The sequence below is a fragment of the Manis pentadactyla genome, chromosome 10 (genome assembly GCF_030020395.1).
Source record: "Manis pentadactyla isolate mManPen7 chromosome 10, mManPen7.hap1, whole genome shotgun sequence".
Lineage (NCBI taxonomy): Eukaryota > Metazoa > Chordata > Mammalia > Pholidota > Manidae > Manis > Manis pentadactyla.
In genome coordinates this window covers 60,321,691-60,333,248 of record NC_080028.1, presented here as the reverse complement: position 1 = coordinate 60,333,248, position 11,558 = coordinate 60,321,691, and positions in this window count along the sequence as shown.

Genomic DNA, 11,558 nt, shown 5'->3' with positions numbered 1-11,558 from the left:
CATCCTTTCTGCCTTTCCCATCACCACCCTGGGGTCCCATGTCTTATCTCTATTGGGGCCCTTGTTATTAGACAAATCCTCATGAAGGGAAAGGTGTGGTGAGCTATAGGGCACCTTGGCCAGGGGGAGACTGGCAGACTCCCTTTATCTCATGCTGTTGAACTAGGGCTTCCTGTGCAGCCTCCTAGGCCATCAGGAATGGGGCAGCCTCCTTTCCTGAGGAGCATTTGGAAGAGCTGGGATCCAGGGTTCAGGAATCTACCCCTTGGCTTTGCCGTGAACCTAAGAGGAGACATTGCACCCACGGCCTGCCTTGCCCTCCTCTGAGGGCACTTGGTGTTTTCAAGGTGCAGGAGGTCCTGAATCTGACTGTGCTGAGCTTCCACAGAGCCCAGAGTCTCCAGCCTTGATTACACACCATTCATAAGCTGCACCATTCCTTAGAGCTTCCAGATAGCAGAGTAGCCATGGCAAATACTTGTTTGACAGTCAGCAAACTTAGGTCCTTAGGAATAAAATTCACCTGTGTCTTTCAATATTTTTGGGTGATCATATTCAATGTTATGTTTAATTGTTTCCCAACTTCTTTGGTTTGCCCAGAATAGCCCAAAGGCTGCTAAACTCAGTAGGAAGGACCATAGGAACTTAAAAGTTATTACCAAGTAAAAAACCAATATTCATGGGTTGGTGCCTATTTACAAACAAATTTTTTTGAAATGTTTAAGGAGAAAGCATGGTTTTTTGGTGGGTTTGAATAAAGACTGGTATGTTGAAAAGGTAGCTAAGCAGAGAGCCGCTGTGTTTTGTGCCCAGGGAGGACACTGCTTTTGGTGGGGTCACTGTGGGCTAAGGGTGAAGCTTTCCCTCTGATTTACAGGATCCATTTTGGGTATTTTCAGAACCAGGGATGCTTACATTTGGGAAATGACCACACCCCCTAAAATGCCCATGAAATGTTCTATAAACCCAAAGCCATTTAGCTTTTGTAGAGGGAGATTCCTTCTAATAGATCCCTCCTGCATCATACCTAGGAGACTACATTTCCTATTGAAATGTTTTGTCTGTCAACACTTGATTTGAGCTACAGAAACTGAATCTGCTGTGAGCACAGGGCAGAACAGAAAGAGCCTGGGCACCAATGAGTGCCCTAAAATGGTAGAAAGAGCCCTCGGTGAAGTGAACAGAACTGAGTTGTTCCAATTTCTTTCAGGTTTCTTCCCACATCACAGGCAGTCGCCTGTATAAAACATCAACCCCCCCTCCCAAGACAACCCTTCATTCTTCATCACTTTTCTCTAAACCACTTAACACCACTGATATGCTTGTATTGACTTGTTTGTTGATTGACTGTCTCCACTCTATCAGAATATAGACTCTGTGGGGCAGGACTCTTGTCTGTTTTGTCCCCGTAGGGTTCCCAGCACCCAGGAGAGGTCTGAATGCAGGGCACTACATAAGCATGGTAAACCCTGGAGACAATGGATTGATGCCTTTGCCCAGATGATCTTAGGATGTGTGGCCAATGTCAGGTTACTTTGCCTTCCACACCTCCATGTCTAGATTGGTCTTGAGTGAAATTACTGCCATGGGAGATCTATGCAGATGTCTGCACTGTGGAGGACTGAGGTCTTCTCTTGCTCCAGCTACACTGCCTCCTCAGGGTCTCTCACACTCTCTTCTCTTCCCTCCGCCTGCCTGCAACCCAGCTCCCCAAGCCCTGATTTGTCTGGCTAATTTCTCCTGCTCCTTTAAGATTTCGTTCAAACATTGTCCTGCTACTAATGGCTTCATACATGCTTTACTTCAAAGAACCTATCATAATTATAATTCCTCTAATATTTAATATCTCTTTCTCCCACTGGACTGTTCTTCTCTGATTCACTGTCATTCTGCGCAGATCCTCGTACCAGGTACATGCCTGAAAAATACTTGTTGAATGACTAAGTGAATAAAATAATGAATTAGATTAGAGAGCCTCCAGGGTTTCTTCTGGCTCTGGTAAACCTACTGCCATAGTTTTCACTGGTTGGCATGAACCTTGAGGAGTGTAACATAGCAGTGCCTCCCAACTTGAGTCCTCTAAAAGCACCTATCTCATGTAATGAATTAAATTATGAGTTAATGAATTATTATTTAATGAATTTAAATCAACACACTTTTTAAATTTGTGCCAAATTAAAGGTAGCTGTAAATAAATATTTCACTTTTAAAATAGGCTATTAAACTTAAATAAATATGTTCTTAACTAAAACATGTTCATTTGTGTACCATGGAGAATCATCTTGCAAACCCCAGGTGGAATGTGTCTCATACATTGGGAAACACTGCATATAATAAATTTCCACTACCTCATTCTGGTCCAACTTAGAAATCACTGGAAATTAGAACTTGATCTTTTTAACCTTCCCACATAGACCAATTTAGAAAAAGTCAAGCCATGATGTTCAGGTTTCAAACTGGTTTCAGAGCTCCTGTCATTGTTTCCAGAGACGGAGGTATGAGAGCGTGCTCACCCAGTCAGTCATTCCATGGTGCTGGGGACTGCGGCTGGTGACACAGGATGCTGGGATGGCAGTACGGCCCTCGTCCTCCCTTTAGTCCTTCGGGAGTCTTTGCCTGGGTAGCCATGGTTGATGCAGCTTCCCGGGGAGGAAAGCTATGGAATCACTGTTCTTTCTGTTAAAGAGGTTTCTGGAGTGGTTAGATGTACACACAGGGGTAAAAACAAAAAGTGAAAGCTCAGTTAGGCTGAGCAGAAGGAGCTGCAGAAATTCTCAAACTGATAACTGATACAGAACTGTGCTGTGAATTACTATTCATCATGAGCATTCGTAAGAATGGAGTTCTTCACTAGGGCTGAGAGCTGTTAACTAAACTGAAAACCAATCAATTCTATAACCATTTATTGCATGCTTACTATCCGCCAGTCCAAAAGTCATGGCTGAGGTAATAACAATAAATAAAAGTCATTGTTTCTTTCTAGCAACTTAGGGCCTAAGAAAGTTGATAGAGAGAAAGATAAATGATCACACCGTGAAATGCAAGCAGTAATGGAGGTAGAAAGAAAGTGCAGAAGGTGGAGGTCAGGACACACTGCACTGAGGAGGTGAAGTTTGAGATAATTTACCCTTTAAGACTCAGCTCAGGTAATGCCTCTTCCAGCAAGTCTTCCCTGATCTCTCTGATCAAGGCTGGGTTTGGTGCTACATGCCTAGCATATTTTCAGAATAGCATTTAGCATACTGCATTATAATTTTCTGTTTGTTTGCTATGTTTTTTTGAAGGCACAGACTGAGTCTCATTCAGCATTTTGTCCTTGGTGCTCCGCAGAGTACTTGTCATATTCAGGAAATATTTTTGGAATGAAACAATGGGGAAGAAACAATGGCAGGGAGGCTAGCAAAGGGGAAATGGATTCGGCAGATATTTATTAGGTAAAATTGATAGAATCTGGTAACCAACTGGTTGTGGGAGGGTCTTGGTACTGAAGAAGTAGTCTGGGATGACTCTAGGATTTTACTTTTCTACTGTTTTGTAGTAAATGAGGACTCAGAAAAATGTAATGAGATTCTAGCATCTTCTTTTGGCCAAACACAGAAATGCTTTGAAATTTCAACTTCATAGGAGCACAGAATCTCATAATCTGAAAGGACCAATCAGGTGATATTGTCAAACTTTGTATCTTATACTAGAATCTTCTTAATAACATTGCTCCCCTCTAGTATATGCTTGAACACTTACAATTAAGAAAGACTAAATACCTCCTGGAAGAACCCTCTGTATTTCTACATAATCCTGCTTATTAGGAAATTATTTATATTGATCTGAAGTCTATCCTCTTGAGTTTTATATATGTTTTTCCTAGTTTTGAAACTTGGGATTTAGAGTAATTCTGATCCATCTCCCACAGGACAGGTGGATTAGTTAGGTGTGCTGGGGAAGAGGAGGCTCTGCCCCTTCCTTTTAAAGGCTCAAGCTGGAAATTATATACACCCTGTGTGTGCACAGACAGGGCCAGGACTTAGTTCCAGAGCCACACTCAGTTGCAAGTAAGGCTGTAGTCTTAATTTGGGATAGCCATGCAGCCAGCTCAAAATCAAGGGTTCCATGGCATGAGAACGGGTAGCAGGTGGCACAGCCATACACTAAGCATTTGCAGACAGCAATCATTTCCTCTTTTCTCCATCTCAGCTTCATCATCTCCTCCCACCCATCTCTTCTCCAGGCTAAATAGCTCTAAATTTACCCACCCATGCTCAAATGGTATGTTTTTGGGTTTTCTCCGTAGCTGGAGCTCACCTCTGCCAAACGCATTCCCAGCCATCCTTGACGAGTGCTTGTTGGGTGTTGGGTTCTTGGGCCATGTTGTCTCACAGTCATTCCTTTGCTTTTCTCTCATACTTTATTAGGGTTTTAAAAAATTATGAAAATAATACACACTTCTGGTAAAACGGAACTAATATCAAGGAATCTAAAGAAAGACAGTCCTATCTCTCTGCCCGTTGACCTCCACCACCTCAAGTGAGCCAAGGACGGTGGTTGGCGAGGGTTGTTCCCATAAATTTTCTGTTTTTACCAACAATAAAAACATATATATGTACAATATCTTTCCCTTTTTTAGGAACAAAATGGTATCACACCATTTATTCTACCCTTTAGCTAGCTTTTTCCACTTATCACACAAGGAACATCTTTCCAAGTGTGTGCATATATAAAGTTCATTTTAATAGCTGCACAATATTACATGGAATGAGTACAACATAATTTATTTAACCACTCCAGTTTGTTGATTCAATTTTTACTCTATAGAAAATAGGATATAACAGGCATCCTTGTGTGCATATCCTGGTCTGTGCTTTTATGTTCATAAGAGTGCTTTCTGTAATTAGGATTGCATGGTCAGAAGATGCTGAATACTGCCAAATCATTTTTCATAACTCTTATATTGCTAATCACCCACACATTCTTTCTAGCCCTGGATATTATCAATATTTTTCCATTTTTGCCAGCCTGATGGTTGAAAATGGTATCACACTATTTTATGTTTGCATTCTCTTGACAACTTGTTAAGTTGATCATCTTTTTGTATGTGTACTATGTTTACATTTTCTTTTCCTGAGATATACATCCTAAAATGTCCTACAGGTCATTTATTCAATAAGTTTGAAATCTTACCCAACCCTACCTACAAATGTTAAATTTCAATTATTTTTGACATTTCAAATGGTTTAATAGAGAGAAACATGCCCTGAATAATACACTGTGCTTCCTCTCTACTCTGCAAAGTCCACATTGCTCAACAAGACATTGCTATGCAGATGGCTTCTCTCGGTGTCCCCAAGCCAAGACTGAGGGTTGCTGTTATTTCTGCTGTTTCTGAGGGAGCTGTTGTTTCTGCTGTTCTGGGTGAGGGAGAAGGAGAAGCTCAGCCATACATTCAGGTTTGTATCTGCTGTGGGAAGTAGGGGTGGGGACTGAAATCCTCCAGGGGTCAGGAGCCCCCGACTTGCCTACTCAGCTCATCTAAAGCTTGCCCCAACTCCTTCTGCTACTCACCCTCCAAAACGAGACAGCCCGTGATCCCAGCTGATTTGAGATGAGTCATGCTTGCTTCACTTTCCCAAGAATGAACTCTGATCCATGCACTCCCAGCAGAACTGAGGACCAGGGATGGTACATTGATGTCCTCTGGAGCTCCTCTCCACCCCTCCATTAACTGTCTCCATGTATCACTGGTTTTATGTTTTTAACTAATTAGGAAAAAAGACTTCATAAATAAAGGCAGTTGGCAGAGAAATAAACATCCGAGAGAGGTAGGTGCCAAACTGCACACACCTACCAAAGCATTTCTCATCCCATTTTCCTCCTCTCCCTAGCAGATGTCGCCCTCTAACATACTATATAAATTACTTACATATTTTATGTAGTGTTGTCTGTTCCCCTCTACTAGAATTTAACTTCCATGATGGGAGGAATTCTTGTGTCTCCAGTACCTGAAGAGTGCCTTACCCGAGTAGGCTCGATGACCTCTTGTTGAATGAATACCTGAGTGAGTGGATGGCATGGATAAGGGAAAGGAGCCAAGGGACCCCTCTTGCCAGTGAAGCCGAGAATCCTAACCATGGATGATGCCTAACCTCACCCTCTATGACAGAAACTCTTGCAAGGGAGTGGGTGAAACGGCTTCCCAACCATGTGGTTACATTGCTCTTACACAGACTGTTTTCAAGGCAGTTGATTCAAAATAAGGCTGTTATGATTTTCTGTTTTCCGTTTACCCATGTCATTTATGATTGAGTCCTGCCTAGTTTCAATCAGCCTTGATTGAGAAGGCATATTTGGGGGTTTGATATTGACAGCTACAAGTGTCAGTATCCTTTGTGAGCAAGAGTGAAATTTTGAGACTCTTGAAACTGGTAAGAAAGCATTCTCTTCATAGAACTCAGGTCCCTCTAGTACTGTTAGCCATGGTAATTTTCAAAATTCTGGTGATCCTTTCATACAAGTACTAGCTATATTGGATGGTGGAGTCTCAGCTTTTCCTCCATATGTTATGGATGGGACCCTATCTTAGGGCTCCCTAGTCACAAAGATTAGTACAGAATTCAGGAATGGGCTCATGGTCCAAGCAGTTCCAGTCAGACTGAATTCTAGGATTTGCTCCCTGGAAAGAAAGCTGATCTCTTTTATGAACCTTAACCTTGAAGGGATAGGCTGAACCACTGCAGCCATGTTGCCACTATGAGGACAGAGCCCAGCTAAGAATCAAGCCAACATTTTAATCACTCAGCTTCCAGGAATCTATAGTCCTCTGGGGTTCTTTCTACCTTATTTGGATGCTGCTTTTCAGTCATTCAAGTGAGTCTCTATTTGAAAACTACAAATTGGAGACCCCAGAGCTTGTTTTTGGGCTTCTTATAATTTCTATTAGAGAGTGCTATTACATTCATCTAGTTCAACCCCATGGCTCTAAACAATATCACGTGCCAATGACCCCATTAATGTCTTTAGGCTGCCCTAGCCTCTAAATTTCATACTCATACCTCCAATTGTGTACTTGCCATTTCCCTGTACAGCATCTCAAATATAATATGACAAGAAACAGAAAGTTTGCTTTCCCTTCTAAAATCAGTTCATGCTCTAGTCTGCAGCAACTTGGAAACACAAGACAGGATGACATCATGGCTCAGCACACAGACTCTGGAGCCAATACATCTGGGATTCAAACATAGGCTGTGATTTACAAGCTGAGTAAGCTTGGTATCTCTATGCCTCTCTTTTATCTGTACTGCAGGGATGATGGTAATAGTGCCTATTTTGTAGTGTTGTTTGTGAAGATTAAATAAGGTAATGTACATAAAATGTTTAGAGCCCTAACTGGCACATTATAAAAATATAAAGCATGAGTTATTATTATATGATAAATTACCATCTACTCAGTTGTTAAAGTCAACCATGTAGATCATCCTTGATTTCTTCTTTTTCCTGATATCTCAAACCAAATTCATCAGCATGTCCTTGCAGTTCTACCTCCCAAACAAACCCCAGATCCTCCTGCTTCTCCTAGTCCTATTAGTATGCCCTGGCCCATGTCCCTGACATCTCTGGAAAAGACCCCCGCCTGACTGGTTTCATTATCTCCACTTACCTCCTTCCCCTGAATCCAGGCTTGTCACAGCTTCCAGGGAAAACTTAACAAGTATAAACCAAAGCATATTCTTTCCTGTTTGATATCTTTCAGTGGCTTCCCTTGCACTGAGCATAAACATTATCCTGCCTAGAAGATCCTATGGGACTTGCTTGGCCTTTCTCACTGACCTCATCTCTGCTGACCCTTCCATTTCTGACACATTCGGGCTCACTGCTGAGGCCTTTGTGCTTCCTCTGCCGGGATGCCCTCCTCGGGTTCTTTGCACAGCTGGCTCCTTTCACTCAGGTCTCATCTCAAGTGTCCCTTCCTGTCATGTGACACTCCTGACCATTTTCACAAGAGCAGAGGTCTTGTCCAAAGAGTCTATGACCCTACCTATGTGTTCATTGTTGGCACCCCTTGTTCTTACCCACCTCCCTGGCCTAGATTCCTCCTCAATTCTTTTTGCTGTCTTTATACCTGTAAAACTCCCTTATCTAACTCTCTCACCAAATCCTATGAGTTCATTAGGAATAGGGGTTATGCCTCATTGATCTTGTGCTGCCAACATGTAATGAGAACCTAAAACACAGTAGGGACTCAGAAAATCATAGGAATGAGTTAATGAGGCAATTATTTATTACATGTAGCAAAGTTTTGGCATTTGTCAGAATGGAGAGAGGCATGGTTATTTCTTTGAGGATAAAAGTAATGATTCTCACAGTAACAGATGTCTTGAGGAAAATGATTCCTGCTATCAAACTAGTTAATCTGTGGGAGAAGAGTGCAAAGAGGAATATGACGTAGGTTTGCTTTTTCTATATTTTTCTAGTAGACTTTCGATCCTGTGGATAGCTATTAGTTTCCTTTAGTGACTTGTAATTTTCCGCCCAGCAACATCTAAATGAGGTAACAGAAGAATGTTTTATTAGTTTCAGAACATTTTTTTAAAGTTTGGGTCTAATCTTGGAAAAGTTGATCTTATCACTTATTTTTAATAATTTCTGTTCTTAAGGCATGAAACAGATTTGTTTCTTGACACTTAATCTATTTTACAGCTTTTCTACATTCCCCCAAGCAAGCATGCTTTCTAAATTCAGAGACACTGTAAGACCTGCAGAAATATATTGCCTGTGGCAACCTGGTTAAATGCATGGTCTAGCACCAAGTCTTCACCAGATCAGTCTCCAGTACAGATATGGTACAGATGTTTGTCACCATGCAGTAAATTGGCTTACAGAGCACACTGCGTACACTATTTTGTTGATTCTGAAGACAACCCCATGGGATAGCATGAGCATTTCTCCAACTGTTAGCCTGACATTCAGGGAGTCCATTACAGGCTCTCCCTATCACCAGTCCTAACACAGAGTCCAGCCTGGGGTCGGTGCTCACCAAGCATTTGTTGAATAAGTGACTACCTGAGTTTCTAATCCATCTCTCACTAGTCCCTGAAATGTGCTGCTTCCCTCAAGACTGGTCCATTTTCTTTAAAAAGCCCCCTTTATAAGACTTGCTTTTCTGCTTTCATGATCTCATATACATTGATTTGTCCATCTGCCATGCCCTCTTCATCTCTTCATGCTTTCATTTTCAGCCCAATTCTATATTTTCTTGATGATCTCCTGCCATCTACAAAGTCTTCTGTGGCAACAGTAGCCCTCAGTGGCCTTGCCCTGTCACTTAATTTCCCAATGGTAACAATGATCAGCTATAAAACACATTGAACTTTTTATGTACCTGGTTTTCTTGACGTAATTTCTAATTCTGCCAATTTATTCTAATATCACTTTCTAAGTGTTTCCATTCATTTGATTACATTGCTTTTTTTTTTCATTCCAACAAAGATTGATTTATTTGTTACATGTCAGACTTTGTTTTAAAAGTTAAACAGGTAAAAATACCATTCTAGTTGGGGGATACAAACAATAACCAAATAAATAAATAAATAAAGAAGCAACTTATGGAATAGGAAAAATACTTGCAAAGCACATATCTGATAGGTGGTTAATATTCAAAGTATATAAAGAACTCACACAGCTCAGTAGCAAAAAATCAAATAACCCAATTAAAAAATGGGCAAGGAACTTATGTGGAGATTTCCCCAAGTAAGACATACAAGTGGCCAATAGGTACATGACAAGGTGCTCAACATGGCTAATTATCAGAAAAATATAAAAATAAAAATCACAATGAGATACCACCTCATACTTGCTAGGATGGCTTTATAAAAAAAAAGAAAAAAACAAAAGAATACAAATGCTCGTGAGGATGTGGGGAAATTGGAAGCTTTGTATCTTGTTGGTGGGAATGTAAAATGGCATAAGTACTGGGGAAAACAGCACAGAAGTTCTTCAAAAAATTGAAAAAGAACTACCATAGGGTACAGCAATCCTATTTCTGGGTACATATCCACAAGAACCTAAATTAAGATCTTAAAAGAGATAGCACTCTATGTTCATTGCAATATTACTCACAGTAACCAGATACGGAAACAATCCAGATGTCTATCAACAAGTGAATAGATAAAGAAAATGTGGTATACACATCCAATGGAACATAATCAGCCATGAGAAAGAGAGAAATCCAGCCATATGCAACAACATGGATAAATCCAGGGACATTATGCTAAGTGAAATAAGCCAGTTTCATAAGGACAAATACTGCATGATATGAAGTATCTAAATCAAACTCATAGAAGCAAAAAGTAGAATGGTGGTTGCCAGCAGCTGGAGGAAGAGGGAAGATAGGGAGTTGCTGTTCTCTGAGTATAAAGCTTAAGTTACAGAAGATAAATAAATTCCAGACACCCACTGTACAACATTGTGCCTGCAGTTAACAATACTGCATTGTGCACGTAAGAATTTGTTGACGGTAGATCTCATGGTTAACAGTCTTATCACAAATAAAGTAATTATAAAATATGTCAGCTGATGACAAGTGTTAAGAAGATCAGTCAAGCTGGGAGGGGATCAGAGATGTGGGGAAGGCAGGGTATGGTTCACTCTTAAAGAGTGTGGTCAGGAAAAGGCTCACTGATGATGTAGCAGTTCTGCACATTCCTGAGGGATCGATCTCACAGATCCTTCAGAGAAGCAGACAGCAAAGGTATTATCAATTATGTGTTTTTATGGATACAGAAGCTAAAGCTGGGGAAGGTTAAATATTTCAGTAAGTGTGCATATTTATAAAGTAGACTAAAACCATAACTTATAAGAATTGACACTACTTTGAACTGCCTTTTGTGTCCTAATTTCTCTCAGGTAATCATCTCAGTTATCTGATGTCTTTTAATAAACAGCAGAAACAATTTCTTAACTATGGAAAACCATGTTCTTTTGACTGACCAAAGTATTTTTCTATATATGTAGTAGAAATATTTTCTGAATCAGAAACTGGGCAACAAATTCTGAAAAGTTCTAAAGTGCTTAGAGGAACAATGGGACCAAGTAATAGTGGTCAACGCCAAGTCAAGAATGCATAGCCACCATTACAATGCATATCCCTTGGACCTGACAGCTAGCGTGAAACACAAACTAAGGTGCACTCTGCTCCTAAGAAAAAAGCAAATGTGTGACTGAAACCAGCATAACCAGCATTACTCACTTCCAGCATTTCCATGGAAACTAGTATCTCCTCAACATGTTAATAGTTTTTATTTTTAACTTATAATAGTGTTTTATTTAACAAGTTTGAGAGGATGATGCAAATTATATTTTCGACTTGGGGAATTATACTACATTGGACAATTAAATGCTTGGAGAAGTTTATACGTATTGATGTTTAATATATTAGAAATTTAAGTCAAGAAATTTTAGGTGTTTTTTTCATTTTAAAGTTACACTAACATTTTTCATAACATGTTAAAATTCACAACATAATAAATGTTTATGAAAAATAATTGTTTTCGCTAACAGAGAGAAGAGTC